Genomic DNA, 19975 nt, shown 5'->3' on the forward strand with positions numbered 1-19975 from the left:
AAGACAAAACAGATCATTTCCAGGAGATTCTGAGCAGAGGAGGCTTCCAGGAGGGTCGGTGTGATACTGTGATCCCTGGCTGCCTGTGCTGCAGGGTGATGTCGCCATGGAGAAGACGGGGGGAAGGTTATCCTGATGAATGGGCCACCACGGTTTCGCCCAGGCTGGAGGACATTGTGAGGAGCTCATAGAATTCATGGAGATATTCCAGAAGCACAGGCCAAGAGGGGAGCTTGGCAAGGAAAGGTTCTGTTAGAGCACAAAGAAACCTTCTAAGAGGAGCTGTCACATCCTCTCAACTTTTGTTCTGCAGATGCAATTATATCAACTTCCAAGGGTGGGAGAATTTGCCACAAATCAACAAGCATTTCCGAAGCATAAAAATTTTATGTATATATGTGTATTTGTTTATATGTATACGTGTGTATCATACCGGTTTCAAGGTAATGAGTAAGCTTGTGAATTCTGATTTTCATTATGAGAAATACTAAATAGAATGCATCATTTTTGTAGACATACTTACATGTGTAAAGATTTAGGGTTTTAACAAGATACTCTTTTTTCCCTTTTTCAGATACATCCAGATGTTTTTAATCTATGCAAACTAATGATGGATACGTACTGCATCCTTCAACTGATTTGCAAGATGTATTGATACAAAATAAAGGAGTTTTAAAAACACAATTCTTTCAAAAAAATTTTTACCACTTCTTATGGCCTGGAAAATTATTTTCCTATTATTTTGCTCTTTGGAGTTAAGATATTCAAGCATCAGAAATATTGTTAATATGGGACAAATCAAGTCTCAGAAAGTTTGGAAACAATCGCCTTCTGCAATATATGTAAAAATATTATACACAGTGTCTGGCATACAGGTAGTGTTTAGCAAAAGTTTTCCCCTTCCTTCTCCCCCCAACTGGCAGGGGACATATGAGAAAGAGCCCCACTTTCTCATCATTCCTGCATAATGGCTTTCCCATTCCTCGTCCACTTCAAAACATGAAATAACTCCAAATGTTTCTGCTTCAACTGTACCAGGTTCTGGAAACGCAGAAAGACTTGATCCCTGCCCTTAGAAGCTGATAGTCTAGAGGGGGAGAAGGGCATGCAAACCTTGGACAGACTGTCAGTCTGACACTCATCAGTCTAGATTTAATTCCACAGTTTCCTGTTGCATTATACAATAATGTTCTTACCTGGCTCCCATTGGCGTTCCTCTTCCTCAGGCCACCTGGTCCCGTGAGTGGGGGTCAGCTCTTGTAAATTAGGCCTGCCTCACACGAGTCCTTCAAACTCTGAACTTCAAGACTAATAGCTCCATGTTTAGGCTTGACAGATTCTTTGAAATGGCTTTCTAAATAAAGGAGAATCTGCTCCTGAATTGAGAGGGGATACCTTTTTAAAAGAAGTAACTCTAAATTCAGGGGCACTTGGCTGGCTCAGTCCATAGAACATGCAATTCTTGCTCTCGGGTTGTGAGTTTGAGCCCCATGTTGGAGTGTAGAGATTACTTAAAAAAATAAAATCTTAAAAAAGAACTAAAATAAGAAGAAAACAGAGAGGGAGGCAAACCATAAGAGACTCTTAACTCTAGGAAACAAACTGAAGATTGCTAGAGTGGAGGGGGGTGGGGGGATGGGGTAATTGGGTGATGGGCATTAAGGAGGGCACGTGATGTAGTGTGCCCTGGGTGTTATATGCAACTGATGAATAACTAAATTCTACCCCAGAAACCAATAATATAGTATATGTTAACTAAATTGAATTTAAGTAGAAAAAAAATTTTAAAGCAACAACTTTAAAAAAACAAGAAAGGAAAGAAAAAGAAAAAACATGATGACTTTATATGCGGCAAAGATAGCTGCCAACTCAAAATTTAGACTTTAGGAAACAAATTCTCCTGCCTACTTTCATTTTTGCCCATCAAATCTTTCATTTAATAAAGATTTCTCGGGTGTCTGCCTTGGGCCAGCCACTGTATGGGCACTGGGATAAGATGAGTTAAACACAGTGCCTGGCCTCAAAGAGCTCATGGCCAGGTGGAAAAGAATGGCAAGGCAGCAGACATCAGAGGAGAGTGCAGTGAGGGCAATGGCAGAGAAAGTTGACTGAGGATTGTTTCAATCTGGTAAAATGTGCTCTCTCGGAGTGTGTTCCAGCCAAGTTTCTCCCCACTAGTGTAAGAGTGGTGATCTGGGCACAGAGAATAAGAAGATATTTTTCCTGATTGCAGTTTGGCTCCCCAGTGAGGTGGAAGTGTTGTGTTTCAATATTTACATTCTTTCTGCTAATGCTGTAAGCCCACTGAGAAATTGGTCTCCATCTGACAATTTCCCGGACTCTTTTCTGTGTCCCTGAGGACATCTCAAGAAATGGCAATAATAGGACTCTCAATGGCATCATTACATCTCCTCACTATAGAGTCTGGTTTTAGAACCGTTTTTGCCCACATTGAGTGGAGGCTTATTCCCTTGTATTTTCAGTCTCGGTCCATTGGTATCCCCCTAACAAACAACTGGTGCTCATCCCTTGTCTTTGGTTATCACCACCCCTAAACTGGATTAGATCAAGTAGAAAGTCTTCATCTCTCTCTATTTCTCCCTTTCAAAGGTGTGCCCACTGAGCCTGTTTATTCTCATACTGGGAATGGTGAGCTGAGGGGCTAAGGAGACTTTCTCAACTGATTCCAACTCGGAGAACTAAGGTTGATGAGGCACGTGCTCTCTTGTGGGCTCCACGTCTGCCCTGTCTAAAGTAGGAAGCTGACCTGTGTGGTGCTGAGGGTGGGAGTGGAGTTGGAAGAAAAGACCCAAGAGAGGGCCTATAACCTGTGGCAGAATGGAAAGGTGGGGGAGACCAGCCGCTGGAGGTGGGCCTGTGGCCCAAAAGTAGAAACTAGAAGGATGTCTCATCAACCAGACAGAACTCAGCGTGCAGAAGCTCCTCATAAACAGTGAGATTAAAAGTGCTTTTAAGGGGCACCGGGGTGGAGCAGTTGTTAAGCATCTGCCTTCAGCTCAGGGTGTGATCCCAGAGTCCTGGGATCAAGTCCTGCATCAGGCCCCTCCTCTGGGAACCTGCTTCTTCCTCTCCCACTCCCCTGCTTGTGTGCCCTCTCTCGCTGGCTGTGTCTCTCTCTGTCAAATAAATAAATAAATAAAATATTTTTTTAAAGTGCTTTTAAAAAAACATATAAAGTTCTTTAAATAACATTTTTAAATAAATAGAAATCAAGCTTAAACTATTTTGTGCTTTGAACCTGACAGCTGTTTATTATAAAGATTTGGTAAGGATGAAAATTCATTTACAAATTACGTAAACATGCATTGAGTTGTTGAAAGCATCAGCTCAGGTTCTAGGGAGGAGCTGTTTGTGAATTTAGGAGACGAGCGCGAGCTTCTCAGAGAACTTTTTTTTCCTAATTGAAATGGTTTTTATACTGCTATGTGATTATAGTGTGACCACAGTGTTACTTTTTCTGGTTTCACTCTGTAGAAGGAAGAGAGGCACCCCTCCAAGGAGGAGAGAAGTCATGCTGTATTTTTCTCTCTCTGCTCACAGTCTTCCTAATTTAATGAATGGCAATAAGACTAAAATGACAGAGAGCAACTACAGATTGCTGTAAATACATCTAGGTTACTTCATTGCAGAGTTAAGCTTCATATAAGCTCAGAGACTTCAATGGAAAATCAAAAAAGGGAGAGAAAAAAGTTGGAGTTTTTGTCTATAGAAAGATACAGGAAATTTTAGGAAATATATCAATGAGGCTTAGTCAATTAGATGCTAAAAATATACATTGGTGTTTATTTCTTTAAATTTTGCTCTATACAAACAGCACATTTATAGTGTTCTTTGGTGTTCATATATTTTTGTTTTAAGATTTAATTTTTATTTATTTATTTATTCAGAGAGAGCTCACGAGCAGGAGGAGGGGCAGAGGGAGAGGGAGAGAGAGAATCTCAAGCAGACTGTGCACCAAGCCCAGAGGCTGATGCAGATTCAATCCTACAACCCTGAGATCATGACCTGAGCCAAAATCAAGAGTTGGACGTTTAATGGACAGAGCTACCCAAGTGCTCCCATATGTATTTTTTAATAATATATTTTATAAGATGATGGCTGGGTAAAAAGCAGGGCTTCCTTCTCACTTCACTTGCCTGCTATGTACTTTCTGACCAAAACTAAGACACCTCAAGTCCAAATGCATGAGCCTAAGGGCTCCCCTTTCTCTAATTCCAATCCTCATCAACCATCCTTCTCATTTTGTGTATGGTCTGTGTTGTATCTTCAGAAGAAGTTATAAAAACATAGGCTCATTTCTGAAGAAGACAACCCAAGACAGGAAACAATGTAAAGAAAACACAAAGACTGTCAAAAGCATGTCACGATCGTAAATAAGTAGATGGGATGAAATATTTACAGAATGAATGGCCAAGGGTTGAGTATACCAGTGGATTGTTTGGGCCATGAAGTCAAGAGAGTCTGAGGTTTTTGCTGTGGTCATCGCTGTTACCACTTATTAGGACCGCCGACATATCCCTCCCTGCCCCCGCAGATAGAACCTCGCAGGATTGTGTTCCTACTGTTGGAGTCTCTGGAAACAGGAATGCCTCCCCCCTTCTATTCTCTCTGTTTTAGCAGAAATGAAAACTCCTCCCTGAACGATGCTATTCTCTAACCTCAGTTCGAAGTCACAGCTTCTCCATTCCCTGCTGCAGGTCTTCCTCAGGGTCTCAGTGGGATGGCTGCAAAGGGCTACCTGAAGAAGCCATTCTGCACAAGCAGAGTTAACCAGCATCTCTGCTCCCCCAGTTCTTGGTCTGCTGGTGTTGGACAGTCATTTTTCTAAACTGCACCACATACTGACCCACTCCAACCTCCAATTCTTCTGTACTTGGAAATCTCTCTCTTTTTCTCAAACTAAAGAAAAACTGTAGTTTTTCAAAGAGTTAGGGCATAGCTTGATGTGATTTTTCACATGCTCCCACTAGCCAATGAACATTCAATCATCCTATGCTCATGTGAAAACCACACCTGTTAATTTACAAGTATTCACCTTCATAGATGTGAGATAGTCTTTAGAAGAATTATATGTGTTTGAGTATTGTTTTTTAAAGTAAGCTTAGGATTTCTTTGTGTAACCTTAAGCTAGTGTCACTTACTTTTAAAGTAGCACATAAAAGTATTTTTGATAATTATATGCATCTGTGATCATGTATGTTTGCAAAAACTTTCATGTATTTTAGAATATTTAATCAAATCTAAATGATTCAAGGAGTGTAAAAATAGTTGAAAAAAAGAAAGAAGAAATGCTTGAATGAGAGGCAAATAGACTAAGAGAAAAGGTACAAGACTATGAAGCAAAGAAAACTAAAGAGGATGGTGAATCAGAAACAAAAAGGAGGGAAATGCCATAAGACTAATGAAATGGAAGCACCTAATGTGATAACTAACAAGCTATATATAACCAAGGTGGAAGAATGGGATACAGAAGCTATGTCAGCTTTCTGTAAACTTCAACAATGATCTCCCACTATACACACCTTCCACTCCATCTGACTCAAGAGTACTTCCCAGAGCAGACAGGACAGTTCTTTATACACTGCACACTTCTATAGTGACAATTAACAAATCAAAGGGGCAGATTTTGCTAATAGGATCTACTTATATCTCTGTTTTTATTCATTTATACATTGATCTCTCAATAATTCTGCTGTAGAACCCATTAAGTGTAGTCTTGTTTGCTACAAACTGTGAATTTACATTAAAACTAAGGTTGTGTACATTAAAAAGAAATGGTGTCTTCTAACCTCACATCACTTCTGACATCAAATGTGTGGGGTTTTCCACACTAAGCAATTCTCCAATTCTCAGCAGAATAGGTGTCCTGCAATTTAACTCAATTCTGACATTAACTACCTGGAGTTAGCTCAAACCCCACAGGTTAAGGACTCAATCCCACAAGATTACTTCCCACTTTAGGCGTCTATGCAAGTCCCAAGTTGTCATCTGTATTTCTGAGTGACCAACTATAAATCAGGTGTTCCCATGACCCCACCCTTCAGGCTCAATTATTTGCTGAGATGGCTCACAAAACCAGCGATTTATTACAAAGGATATTTCAAAGAATGCAGGTGAAGAGCCCAGTGAAGGTATACACAGGTCAAGATCCAGAAGAGTCCTGAGCACAGGAGCTCCTGTCCCTGTGGAGTTTGAGGTACACCATCTCCCAGGGCATGTGGATGCCTTCTTGTTCACCAACCCAGAAGCTTTCCAAACCTAATTGTTTAGGGTTTTTATGGAGACTTCATTACACAGGTATAATTGATTAAATCCCTGGTCGCTCAACAGTGATTAACCTCCAGCCCCTCTCCCCAATCCAGAGGTCAGGCAGTGGGGCTGAAAGCTCAAACCCTCTAAACAAATGGTTGATTTCTCTGGCAACCAATCCCCCCATCATTAGGGGCTTCCCAACAGTAACCTCTTTAACATAACTCAGGTTTGATTGAAAGGGGCTTGTTATGAATAACAAAAGACACACCTATCACCCTCATAGATCTGAAGCTTATTCAGAACAGGGGACAAAAACCAAATACTATATCAAAAGATGTTCCTATTGCTCATATTGATGTGGGAAACAAAAGCAAAAGAAAGTTAAATTCCCTTACTATTTACAGCCCATTCACAAGTCCTTTAAACAGGCAGAGTGATATTCCCCTAGGAACTCAGCTGCCTCAAGGTTAATACTTTCTGAAGGGCAAAAGGCAATCTTAGCGCAACCCCCAGGATTCTGTAAGTCAATGTCAACATATAAAAATTCATTTGGAAGCTTCCTTTACCTCTACCCCCCTCCCAAGATACGTGTTGGCAATCATCCCCTAAGCATATGGCCCACCGATATACATCTGAAGGGTCTCATGACTAAGGTTTTATTAGACGGTAATAAATGACTTTCTCTTAACAATAGCTAGCCCCCTCAAGGTCCTGGAAACCTTGTTTCCAAATATCTTAGAGACTTACACTATCCCTAACCCCCTCCTGTCTTGAAAGTATATAATGGGCCACTCCTCATGACCCCAGTGCAGCTCTTTCTGCTCATGGGTCCTGTCCCTGTGCTTTAATAAAATACCTTTTTGCACCAAAGATGTCTCCAGAATGCTTTCTTGGCCATCAGGTTCAAACCCTAACATCTTTCCTACGTCATTATCACTTAGAAAATTACAAGAGTTTTAGGAACTCTGGCCAGAAGCAGGGAATGGACACCAAAATATATTTCTTTGTTTGTTTGGGGTTTTTTTTTATATTTTATTTTTTATTTGAGAGAGAGTGAGAGAGAGAAAGAGAGCATGCACCAGCACAAGTGGGGGAGGGGCAGAGGGAGAGGGAGAGGGAGAAGGAGACTTCCTGCTGAGCAGGGAGCCTGATTCGGGGCTCGATCCCAGGACCCTGGCATCATGACCTGAGCCAAAGGCAGACGGTTAACTGACTGAGCCACCCAGGTGCCCCCAAACTATACTTCTTATTATATCACAGTATCACATACATTGTGTTCAAGTATAAATAATTAAAATTTGATAATACTTTATTAATACGTTTAAAATTTTTTAAGTAAGGTTTGTTACTCCAAAGTAAATGTGACAGTCCTCAGGTAAAATATCATAGCTCTCCCTTATTTCTCTCTCAGTTTACGTTCCCCTGTTCAGAGACGACCACTGTTATTTTATTCACTATATAGTTAGGTATATATTCTTCCAATCTCTTTCTGGGCATTTACAGACAAAATGTTGTGGGGTTGTTGAGCATGGTGGCCAAGAAAGAATTCTTGAGATGGTTTACAGCTCGACTCAGTTTATTTAAGCAGCTCAGGGACAAGACCTGTGGGCAGAAAGACTGTACTTTTGCTGTATGAAGCTGGTGGTATATGCTTAGTGCTCGAGGAGGAGGGGAGGTGCAGGGAATGTGAGACCATCAATGTCTTCTTAGAATTTTTATTCATAAAACTACTTGAGCAAGATTTCCCTGGTGCTTATCACTTGCCTTGATATTTTAACTATGGGTGAGATACACAGGCCGTCATGAGACCCTTTAAGAATGTAGCAACCAGCACGTATTTGATCCTTATTAGAATGGTGCAGGCTATAGGTCAGCTTTCCAGGCTAAAGGTGAGCATTTTTCTGCTTCTATCCCTCATCAATATGAGTGTACACATACTTGTGGAAAGCAGAATAAAGGCCTGCCCAAGATGCCCACATCCTAATCCCTGAAATGTGTAAATAGGTTACGTTACGTAGCAAAGGGAAACTGAGGTTGCTAATCATCTGACTTTAAAATATATTATCCTTTATCTGGGCGGGGGGGGACCCATGTAATCACAAAGGTCCTTAAATGTGGAAGAGGGAGGCTGAAGAGCTCTCAGAGTAATGAGATGTGAGAAAGACTTGACCTGCCATTGCTGGCTTTGCAGATGGAAGGGGGCCAAGAGCAAGAAATGCAAACAGCCTCTAGAAGCTGGAAATGATGGGAAAACAAATTCTCTCCTGGAGCCTTCAGAAAGGAACAAAATCCTGCCAACATCTTCATTTTAGCCCAGTGAGACTTACTTAAGACTTTGTGCCTCCAAGCCTATGAGATAATAAATTTGTGTTGTTTTAAGCCATTAAATTTGTGCTAATTTGTTACAGCAGCAATAGGAAACTAATATAAAGACATTGGGAATTGCTCAATAAATGGTCCACGCAGCACCCCCAACAGGGAAGTTGAGTCAACATGATGAGAGAACAGAAGGCAAGCTGAGGACAAAGCAGAAACTGACACCCTGCAAACACCCCCCACCCCACCCCCACCCCTGGCATAGGATGTACGTGACATTCCTCAGGCACTCCTGGCTGCCCTAAAGGACAAAGAAATAGTTAACCTATAGACACCACAATCCTGCAAGACTTGAGCCTCCCTCAGTTTCCCAATGTCTTAGCAGTTGACAAGAACCAAGCATTTCTATCACTAACCTAGCTTCCAGAAGGGAATGTAAATACAATTGAATGTCTTTGTAACCTGCAGCCCATAGATGGATACTTGAAGCAGGCAGAGTGTAATGTTCCTCCAGGAAGTTCCCAACTATCTTCATGTTAATGACTTGCTAGAGGGAAAAGCAACCTTAACTTGACTATGGCAAGGCCTCTGGTATCCTGTGGGTCTTCTTTAACATATGAAAGTATTTTCTCAACCTCCCTTTTTTCCTTACCTCCCCCCAAACCCATAGTATATAATCAGTCACCCCTCACAACCCCCGAGCAGCAGCTCTTTCTGCCCACAGGTCCTGTCCCTGTGCTTTAATAAACCACCATTTTGCACCAAAGACGTCTCAAGAATTCTTTCTTGGTCATCGGCTCCGGACTCCACCCCACTGAACTTCACCTGTATTCCAAAACCACATCAAACAAGCCTTACACACACACTCAATTTCCAATTAGCTTTCTCGTACTCACAATCGTGAGCAGATAGACAATCTCCAAACAGCTAATGAAAGCATCGCTAATGAAAGCATCGTGATGACAGAAAAGAGAGCAAAACTTTTTTTAAAAACTTGACATCTTCAAATCTGTTAATCTCCTGTAAGGCTTCCGAATTTTGTGAATTGATAAGCAAAACCTGCTCCCCTTTCCCATCAACATGCTAAAATTAGTTTTCTAAATTCTTTTCTAATTCTTATAATGTTTTAGTTTTTAAGATTTAAGTCTTAGATTCTCTCCTTTCCATCTGTATTTAGCCTGAGCTGATGGTTTCAGCCTTCTAGGACATAGATGGATTACCAATGCCATTATATCACGGTTTCTCCTTCCCTGAATAGTTCTAGCCTTCAAGGTTTTTAAAGAACAAGTAGGTTGATGATTATGAAGGTAAATTGTAAAAATAAATTTTTAAAAATATAAAAAATACTACTCAAATATAAAGTTTTAGGATAATGTTGATGGCGATCAATATTTCCAACAGCCCTGCCCCTTGTCAGTAATCCGGAACTACTTCTTCCCGGTCATCCCATCTCTGAATTCCTGACTTGCCTTTTGTTTCCCTCCTCATCTCTCAAGCCCCCAGAATCCCAGCGAGGAATTCTGCATTGCCTGGGAAGACCAAAATCAGAAAAGTCCTGGGTAGCGCAAGGATCTTGGAATTCTATTCATGACTCCAGCGTCACCCTTTGGAACAACTTTGGTAACAGCGGTGTTGTCCCACACAGGCACAAGCAGATCCGCCTCGGACTCCACCCTGCCGGGGTATATTTAGCAGACCAGTGTTCCAAACAGAAGCTCTGTTCACTTCATCTCCCTTTCAGAGGGAGGCAGAAACACACCCTAGGCCATTGTAGAACTAGGTAGGCTTGTTAATCAAAATTTCTTTAGCTTCATTTAACAACAGGGGTGTGCTGAATAAAACTCCCATAGTCAAGTGTTGGCTCTGCCTCCTTGAAAGAAAAGCAATGAAACAGCAAAGGCATCCAACCGAGATAAAAGCTAAGTTAACAAATGATAGCATTTCCAAAACAAATCTTTGGGCTTGAATGCACTGGAATGAAATAGAAGAGGAGGGAGTGTCAGAGAAGAGCACAGGCTGAATTCAGCCTTCTGGTTACAGAAGGCAGGGGGCCGACAGAAGACCTTGCTGTAAGATCTGTGTCTTCCTGACAGTTTTCCCAAGAGCCCACCCTGCCAGTATCACTCTGCTCTTCCTGTTTTCCCCACGTTTCCTGTCTTCTTCACGAGGTGCATGCTGAGAGGACATGTTAGGCTATTGTTCTGAGTTTTAAATTCTTTTCACTGTTTTGTCTAAGAAAATAATCTATTGGAGAGAAACACAGAGCTGATTGAGAAGAAATAGCCTCATCATTTTAGCTTGGAGAAGGAGCAGTAAGAAACATGGACCAAGTGTGATGATGGAAAGCTGTTTGACGGTGGAGCCAAAATCAAGCTCATGCCTCTAAGGTCATACTCTTACTCCTGTATTCTGGTCAAGACTCCACTACAAATCACTGGTGAAAGGACACACATGGGTCATCACTGAATCAGAGTGCTGAAGAAACACAGATTGGCCCCTGGGCTACGCTGCAGAGAATCATCTCAATGCATGACTTCTTGGTACTTTCTCTGTGCCAGGCATTGTGCTAAATTGAATGGGGCATAAAGATAAGCAAAACACCACTGTGCTCCATGAGCACATTATCCAGCAGAGGAAATGGAAAAACAGGAACATGTGACCGAGTCGTTGAAGAATTTCAATAAGATTTGGCAATTGTGTTCATTAAAACTCTTCTGGTTTCAAGGATGAACTTGAGCTAATCTACAAGTGAAGGTGGATTTTATTGGTGCTGTATTATGGGAAAACAAGTATTAAAAAGGGCAGTGTTACAGTGGAGTCTCAGAGTCAACTGGAAGGAGGGCTTGAATGCTGCTATGAACTTTTTTTCCATCTCAAGTAATGGCATTTCCCCCCCTCTTTCTCTGTAGACTACCTCTGCTTCTCCAGTTAAGTATTCAGTAACATGCAGCTATTTGCATTCTTCTTGATTCTAACTCTGAAAGTGCTGGGAAGGGTCTCATTGATCCATCTTGACTCATGTTCCCACTTCTGACCAATCCATTGAGGCAAGAGAGCAGACTCATATAAGAGCACACAAGCTCCGGTGAAAACCTCACAGCTACCCTCTTCACCTGGGTAAATGCCTCCAAGCTTTGCCTCTCACACTCACCTGGTTTCTTTTGGTAATTTGGTTTTTCTGTTTTTCTCATAGTCATATTCAGATTCTCTTTCTCTGCTAAGATCTTTTCAAAATGTTTTGAACCAGCTCCTCTATAAGACATTGTCTCATGGATCTCCCACTTCAGACACAGGAACAGAGGCCCTAGGCTCATGATGTATATCCACCCCAGACTCCCAGATGCCAGGCACCCTTACCTAGACAGTGAGATTATCCACTGAATAACCACATGGAAAATCCGAAGGCTGTTCAAACGTGGATTTGGAGCCCAAAGAAGCATTAGGATTGAAGGCATTGACTTTGGGGAATTATCTGTCTGGAAATGATAGCTGAAGTTGTGGAAGTATATATAATTACTGAAGAAAAAAATTGTGTGTGAGAAGAGGAGAGGACCAAACAGAGCCAGTAGTATCCTACACAAGGAGTAGGCGAGGGTGAGGAGCCTTCAGAGAAGAGACAGACAGAAGGTGAAGAGAAGGATGGGGATTTGATTGACTTAGATGACCAACTCGGGGACAACGGACAACTCTTAACTATCCAATCGTCAGCACATGGTAGACTTTCCACATCCATGAGTTCTCCCTGTCTTCTGTTTCCATTCCTCTATTTCAATTCTCGATAACATTATCCCTTTAGGACTGAAAAAACACATGGGTCAATCTCATTTTGCTTCCAAGCGCCAGGCCTGAGAAAAAGGATTGACTAGGTAGGGGAATGGCTAAGGTGCAAAGTAAAGATTTTTTTAATTTTCTTATGCTTGGATTTTTGTTCATCTGTTGAATTATGTGTTAAAATTTTACATAATTCCTTAGTTGCTAGGATTCTAAGCGACAAAGTGAGAAAATTCCAAGTTTAGGAGACCAAGGTATGCAAGATTGCTTATTATTCTCTAGAAAGGTCTTTTACCATAGGCTATCCATTTTTATGTCACCCTGTTGTCCTTTTATTTACACACTTTGCATTTAAACCATAGCGGGAAATGAAAAATCTACTGAGAAAAATATAAGTCTGTGTTTATAATAGCATTCACCACCTAACTGCTTTGGCCAATTTCCAAGCTTCTCAGTATATGTCTAAGATGGCCATGCCTAGCAGCTGTGAAAGAATATAACTATAAATTAACATGGTAGTTAGAGTCCATCAATGATTTAGATAAGGAGTTCCTCTCTCATTAATGATGTAAAACCTTCCCTGAGATTTTGAAAATCAAATCCTGTGGGTCAGATCATGGTTCTTTGCCAAGCAAAGTGCATGTGTTTTTAATAAACAGCTCATACCAATTTTTCTGCAAAAGCCATTTATCATCAGCTTCTGAAATTAACAATAAAGGATATATTCCAGTGCCTTTTAAAGATTCCCTTCTTTTTATACTTTGGACAATGAGCCAGCTGAATGATATCAGAAGGATCTTTCCAAAGAAACAACAACTGAAATAAGTGGAAGTAGCAATTAAGTAGTGGTAGCACCATCCTGGAGTATCAATACCAGGGCCACACTCAGAGTATCAATAAAACCAGGACCACATTCAGAGTATCAATACGAGCACCACACTCAGTTGGGCACTTCAAATATTTAGTGACAGGGATCATGGTAACTTCTATCACGTTTGCACTATACCAACCTTTACATACCCTACCATCTCCTACGTATTCCCATTCCTATTTCAACTACAGCTCCTACACTCTTCTTTATGTTAGGCATTCCCCTCCTGATGTACCCAAGGGGACCCTTTTAAATGTGGGATTGAGCCCTCATCGGAGCGCCTGGGTGGCGCAGTCGTTAAGCATCTGCCTTCGGCTCAGGGTGTGATCCCGGCATTATGGGATCGAGTCCCACATCAGGCTCCTCGGCTGTGAGCCTGCTTCTTCCTCTCCCACTCCCCCTGCTTGTGTTCCCTCTCTCGCTGGCTGTCTCTGTCAAATAAATAAATAAAATCTTTAAAAATAAATAAATAAAATAAATAAATAAATGTGGGATTGAATCTGCAAATTGAAGGATAGGAATTTGGGGGCCGAGATAAATTTGAAGAAATGTGTCTGAAGACACATGGCCAGAGAAGAATTGGTAAGATAGCTAATACTTTCAAGGATTAAGGGAAGGCAAAAATGCGTTAAGAAGTAATAAGAGCAATGGTAAAGGAATTTGAAAACAAGATGGGATCACAAGTGAGATATGGGCAGAGAAGAATACAACCAAACTCAAAGCCTTCAAATAGATGGAGTTCCCAGAGCACCCCTTTTCCACAATGGCCTGTGAGTGTTTTGGAAGTAGGAAGCATGATTTATTAGATTAAGATAGACAAGATTTACTTAGTTGAAAATATGGAACAAAATCAAATGAAGCATTTATAAAGTTCACCTTCATTGATAGTTTCCAAATGCTAAATAACACATTTAATCCTAAGTGAGGTAGTCATTAGTGCTATTTACAAATTATTTCTCACTTTCATTTTCTAAGCATTGCACTTCACTTGCCCTTTGAAGTTTAATGTGGTCATGTGATTATCCTCAACCAATAATCTTTCAGTGAAAGCCTTATGCGTCAACGTGCATTTTACTACATTCCCTACCTCCTGCTGAAATGATGGTGTCTAGATGATGCCTCTGCCAGCTTGAGTCTCTGAGGGTTTAGAGTAGGCTAAGCCCTTCTTCTGACCTGCTTTGGACATGTGTCATGATCGAGATCCAGGATTCCAGAGAAAAGGGGACATCAAATACAATTCAAAAATGCATTTTCATATTAGCAAGACCTTCTGTAAAACCCCTGACTTGCTGGCTGTCCTTACTGTAACAAAACCTAACCTATTCTGATTGATATGTCAAGGCATGTACAAACAACGAGCAATATCCCATTTCAAGGAGGCCAACAGGTGAACCTCACTATAACTGTGCAAGTTTGGTAAGGTGAGATTAGCTATATCGGCACTGAAAGTGATTAAATTTCTGGGATCTAGAACTTTTGGCTTCCAAGTGAACACTCTCCTTCCAGACCTTCAGATATTGCAAGAACATTCTTGCTGAGGAACTGTATTAAGGTCAAAAAGAACTAAGATTTAGCAAAGATCAAGGATTGCCCGGAAAGACAAGCCCCAGTCTTGTTTGTATGACCCTATATGGCTCTGTGTAAAAGTATAGCACTATACCCCACCCCCACCCTGCCCCGCACACACACCCAGAGCACCTGAGAGCCAATTCAGCTAGAAAATGTTTGATCTGGCCAGCAGAATATTGTAAAGGAAAAAATAGTAGTTTTCATGACTTTGGTTTAAGCAAGCACTCTCAGGTTTGCTGCTGCCTTCTATTCCTTTCTGTTGTTATATCCTATTCTTTTCCCTTTCCTCACTTCAATTACATTACTTCCTGGCCCCTGAAGGCACTTGAGTTTGGACCTCTTCAGAGAGGCATGGTGCCTAAGAAGGAAAGAATACATAGGGCCAATAATGGTCAGGTGCTCAGTGTGACATACAGAAAAGCAGACATGCATGTTACCAACTTCACTGTTATCTCTCACCATTCTTCAACACCAACCACCAGCATGACCTGTCTCTTTGTCCTTCTCTGGACCAAGTTGATACCCAACCCCAGAATCAAGGTGAGCCCAAGCAGGTGTATATGAAGAATTTCTTGCATATGATGTGGGGTAGGAAAAGAGAACATTGTCACACATTCGGGAATAGCAACTAACATCTTACACTCTTGCTGGTATATGCAGTATGACTTTATCTATTCTGATGTGGTTAAATAAGAGAATGGGAAAGGGGACATAGGCTCTAAATGTTACCAGAATCAAAGCAGTATTTTCAAATATCCTGCTTCACAATTAAGCTCCAGTAGCAAAGAGTGTTCCTAGCATCCAGATCTTGGTTTCTAATACCATTCTTCAATAAAAGAGCTCCTTGGGGAAATGATTCATTCTTGGTCTAAGGCTGACAAAATATGAGATGATCCTGGAGTATCTTGTAGTACCAGAAAGGGAGTGCTCAGAAAATGAAGAATGGGGGCAAGTCAAAGATACTTTGGAGCCAACTAAAAGAACTCCCATACTGACCATAAATAAGTGATTGAATAAATAAATGGGAAAGAAAAGACAAATCTTTCTTTCAGAAGAGTTCCATTAAATATATACAGGTATTTATTTTAATGGAAACATATATATATATTTAATAGGACTCTATACCACATTCTCCTAAGAGTGGGCTGGATTTAGTGACATGCTACCAAGAGTAAAGTATGGAAGGAGGAAAATGGTAACTTGACAGTGGAGAAATCTGGCAAACGCTACCTTAAACAAGTTGTGAAATTTAGTTGGCATTAAATACCATGCTGATCTCGTATACTCTGTGAAATGACAAGAAGGACAATTTACCTTTTTAATATATTTCCCAGAAACCCACAACCCCAGTCTAATCATGAGAAAAACATCAGACAGACCCAGATGGGGAGACACTCCACAGGGTACCTGGCTAGTTTGCTGCAAGACTGCCAATGTCATTAAAAACAAGGAAAGACTGAGAAACTGTCAGAGATCATAAGAAAATGGGAAGAATGATAACTAAATGCAATGTAGTACCCTGAATTAGATACTAGAACAGAAAGAGGCGGTAGATGGAAAAACTGGTGAAATTTGAATAACGTCTGTAAAACGTGCACTGGTAATGTAAATTATTAACAATAGGAAAGATTGGGTGATGGGTATACAGGAACTCCCTGTCACTTACATTTGCAACTATTTCTTATTTTTAAACTCTTCTGTAAATCTAAAATTATTCCAAAATAAAAATTCCATTTTAAAAACATTCTGAGGGCTCCTGGGTGGTGCAGTCATTGGGCGTCTGCCTTCGGCTCAGGGCGTGATCCCGGCGTTATGGGATTGAGCCCCACATCAGGCTCCTCCACTAGGAGCCTGCTTCTTCCTCTCCCAATCCCCCTGCTTGTGTTCCCTCTCTCACTGGCTGTCTCTCTCTCTGTCAAATAAATAAATAAAATCTTTTAAATAAATAAATAAATTAATTAATTAATTAATAAAAATAAAAACATTCTGCTTTCTATAGTGATGAGAAAGACCTTGTTTGTACCTTCAAGGAGTTCCTAGTCTAAGGGAGATACAACTAACCATAATGGTACTGGGAACTGCTGGCTAGTCACCAAAATTCCTCCTTTTCCTTGGCACACAGCTAAACCACGCTTGCCAGCTGGTAAGTGTGGTCATGTTACTGAGCCTGACCAATGAAATATGAGTGAAAGTTGTATAGCCACTTTTGGCATAGCTCGCAAACTCTTCCTGCTTATGCTTCTTCACGTTCTGTCCACATTTTGGCTCATGAGGACTGAGACAGTGACATCAATCTTGGAAGCCACTTACTGAAGGCTGAAGACATCAGAGCTGTCGTCAGCCCAGGTTCAAAATCAATGACATAAGGGAGAGCTATCTCTGACCTAGAATCCCCACCTTGAGTCTTGCATAGCTAAGAAATAAGCTTCTATTGTATCGAACCATTCAATACTTAGATGTTTGTAAACTTGTCTGCCTTTCTAATCCATTAAGACAAAGTAGAAAGGACGTCATGGTGGTGGGAATGGAGCACCATGGTCACAGAAAAGAGGGTCATTAGTAGGTAGGGTTGGGGGTGGCAGGCAGAGAGAAAATGGCTCTGAAAAGGCTTTCATGGGGGCGTCTGGGTGGCTCAGTCGTTAAGCTTCTGCCTTTGGCTCAGGTCATGATCCCAGGACCCTGGGATCGAGCCCCACATCTGGCTCCCTGCTCAGCAAGAAGCCTGTTTCTCCCTTTCCCACTCCCCCTGCTTATGTTCCCCCTCTTGCTGTCTCTCTCTCTCTCTCTCTGTCAATAAATAAATAAAATCTTTAAAAAAAAGAAAGAAAAGGTTTTCATGGAAGAGGTAGTATTTGACTTGGACCCTTGGGGATAAGTTAAGTATTCCAGGCAGAGAGAATAACACAAAGACAGCCATAAGGGCAGTCTTTTAATTATTTTTGCACCACATGGGGGCTGGCTGACTTCATGCGGTCATAACACTTCCCCCCCTTCTAGGAAGCCTGAGGTCACTTACAGCGATCCCAGGGTTTACTGCAGACATTTTTGTTCCGTTTGATAGACAGTTCTTCAGCCTCTAGTTCCTCTGTTGAGTGACAGGGCAACACTTGAGTTACCATCCTGAGTTACCATGCTCATTGATTCAGCAAACTTTTATTGAGTGCCTATTATATGCCAGATTCTGTTATAGGCACAGCAGTTTATGTAATGGACAAGAATCCTAGTCAGGAGGTGAGGGGCTGATATGGGGCATGAGAAGAAATAAGGTAATGAATAAACAAGAAAAATAATTTTGGACAAGGAAGGTGAATGAAAATGGTGACTATATAATTTATCATCTACACTAAAACAATTTTTTTTAAAAAATGAAAGGAAATATGCTAGGACAACAAGTATAAACCAGGTTATTCTAGGGGTGCTTGGTTGGCACAGTCATTGGGCATCTGCCTTCGGCTCAGGGCGTGATCCCAGTGTTCTGGGATTGAGCCCCACATCAGGCTCCTCCACTGGGAGCCTGCTTCTTCCTCTCCCACTCCCCCTGCTTGTGTTCCCTCTCTCGCTGGCTCTCTCTGTCAAATAAATAAATAAAAATTAAAAAAAAAACAGGTTATTCTAGGCAAACCAGGAAATATGGTCACCTTGGCCATGGATATAATAAAACCAGATGGTGGTAGGTGAGGCCTGTCTAAGGAGGTGTAACTAGAGATTGGACCAGAAGGATGACAAAGAGCTAGCCATGTGTTGATCTTAAGGAAGTGTGTTCCAGACAAGGGAACAGAAAATGCAAAGACCATGAAGCAGTAATGAATTTGGCATATCCGAGGAGCATCAAAAATATTGGTGATTTCTTAAAAAGATTTATTTATTTATTTGAGAAAGAGAGAGAGTGTGTGTGTGTGTATGTGTTTGTGTGCTCGAGTGGGGGGAGGGGCAGTGGGAGAGAGGAAACAAACTCCCCACTGAGCAAGCACAGAGCCCAACACAAGGCTCCTCCATCTTACAACCCTGAGATCATGACCTGAGCCAAAATCACGAGAAGAGAAGCTATAGAGATTTTGAAACTGAGAAATTATATAGTCCCATTTATTCTATAAAATGATCGCTCTAACTGGGGACTGGACTTTAGAGGGGAAGGGTAGAGAAGTAGTAGTTTGGAGACTCTTGCTGGAACCCAGGAGAGAGGATGGGGACTTGGGCTAGGTTAGAAGCAAAGGTGATGGTGGGGACAGGACATTTTTTGGAGGTGGAGCTATAAGAACTTGCCAATGGAGCTGATATAGGGAACTGGAGAAAAGGCAGAAATCAAAGTTCTAGGCATTTAGCCCCCATAAGTGAATCAAGTACCGTTACCTGAGATGGTAGTCTTGAGGAAGAGCAAGTTTTAAGGAGAGATAGGTGGTAATCAAGAATTCTGTTTTGGCCATGAATTATTTTGTGAACATATCCCTTACCATAGCACCAAATACCATCTCCAGAGATTTAAGTGTCCAGCCAGGATGTCCTGACTCCAATATCAAATGCCTGACATTTCCACCTATTTATCTGGTAGATATCTCACTCTTAATACCTTGCCAAAAGCAAGGCACCTCCCTCACACCAGGGCTACTAGAACTCTCAGAAAACTGGGACTAGGTGGTGTCTTCAAGGAGTGACAAGTTCATTTCCTTAGCTTTCCCCTGCTTGCTGCTACCTTCCAGGGCCAGACTGCTTCTACCCTGGGCACCAATGCATCACCCCAGAATAACTGTCTTTCCAACTACACCAAGAAGGAATATTGTCCTTTAGCTCAAGAAACAGACCGTAGACCTCCAATGCTCTGAGACCGCATAGATTTCTCAATTTTCCCGATGTGACACTTTGACTAGTATGTAGAGGCATTACCACAAAAGGATTTAAGAATTCCTCAATTTGGCAAGCTTAGAGGAATTTTAGGTAAGGAATCTTATAACTGGAAGAAATACAGGGATGACTGTGAGTTTGTGAGTTTAAGAAATGGTGGCAAGAGACATACCAAGAACAGTGAAACCATCCCATTCCCTTCATGAGATTAGTAGTGCTGGGACACAAAGGGAAGAGGACCCCCACGTCAGGCCCAGGTATAGGTGATCCTGCTTGGACTCTCTTCCAGCCATTTCCCTTCTCACAGGGCCTAGGGAATGGCTCACACAGAGCCCA

Source organism: Ailuropoda melanoleuca, chromosome 1 (genome assembly GCF_002007445.2).
Source record: "Ailuropoda melanoleuca isolate Jingjing chromosome 1, ASM200744v2, whole genome shotgun sequence".
Classification (NCBI taxonomy): Eukaryota; Metazoa; Chordata; class Mammalia; order Carnivora; family Ursidae; genus Ailuropoda; species Ailuropoda melanoleuca.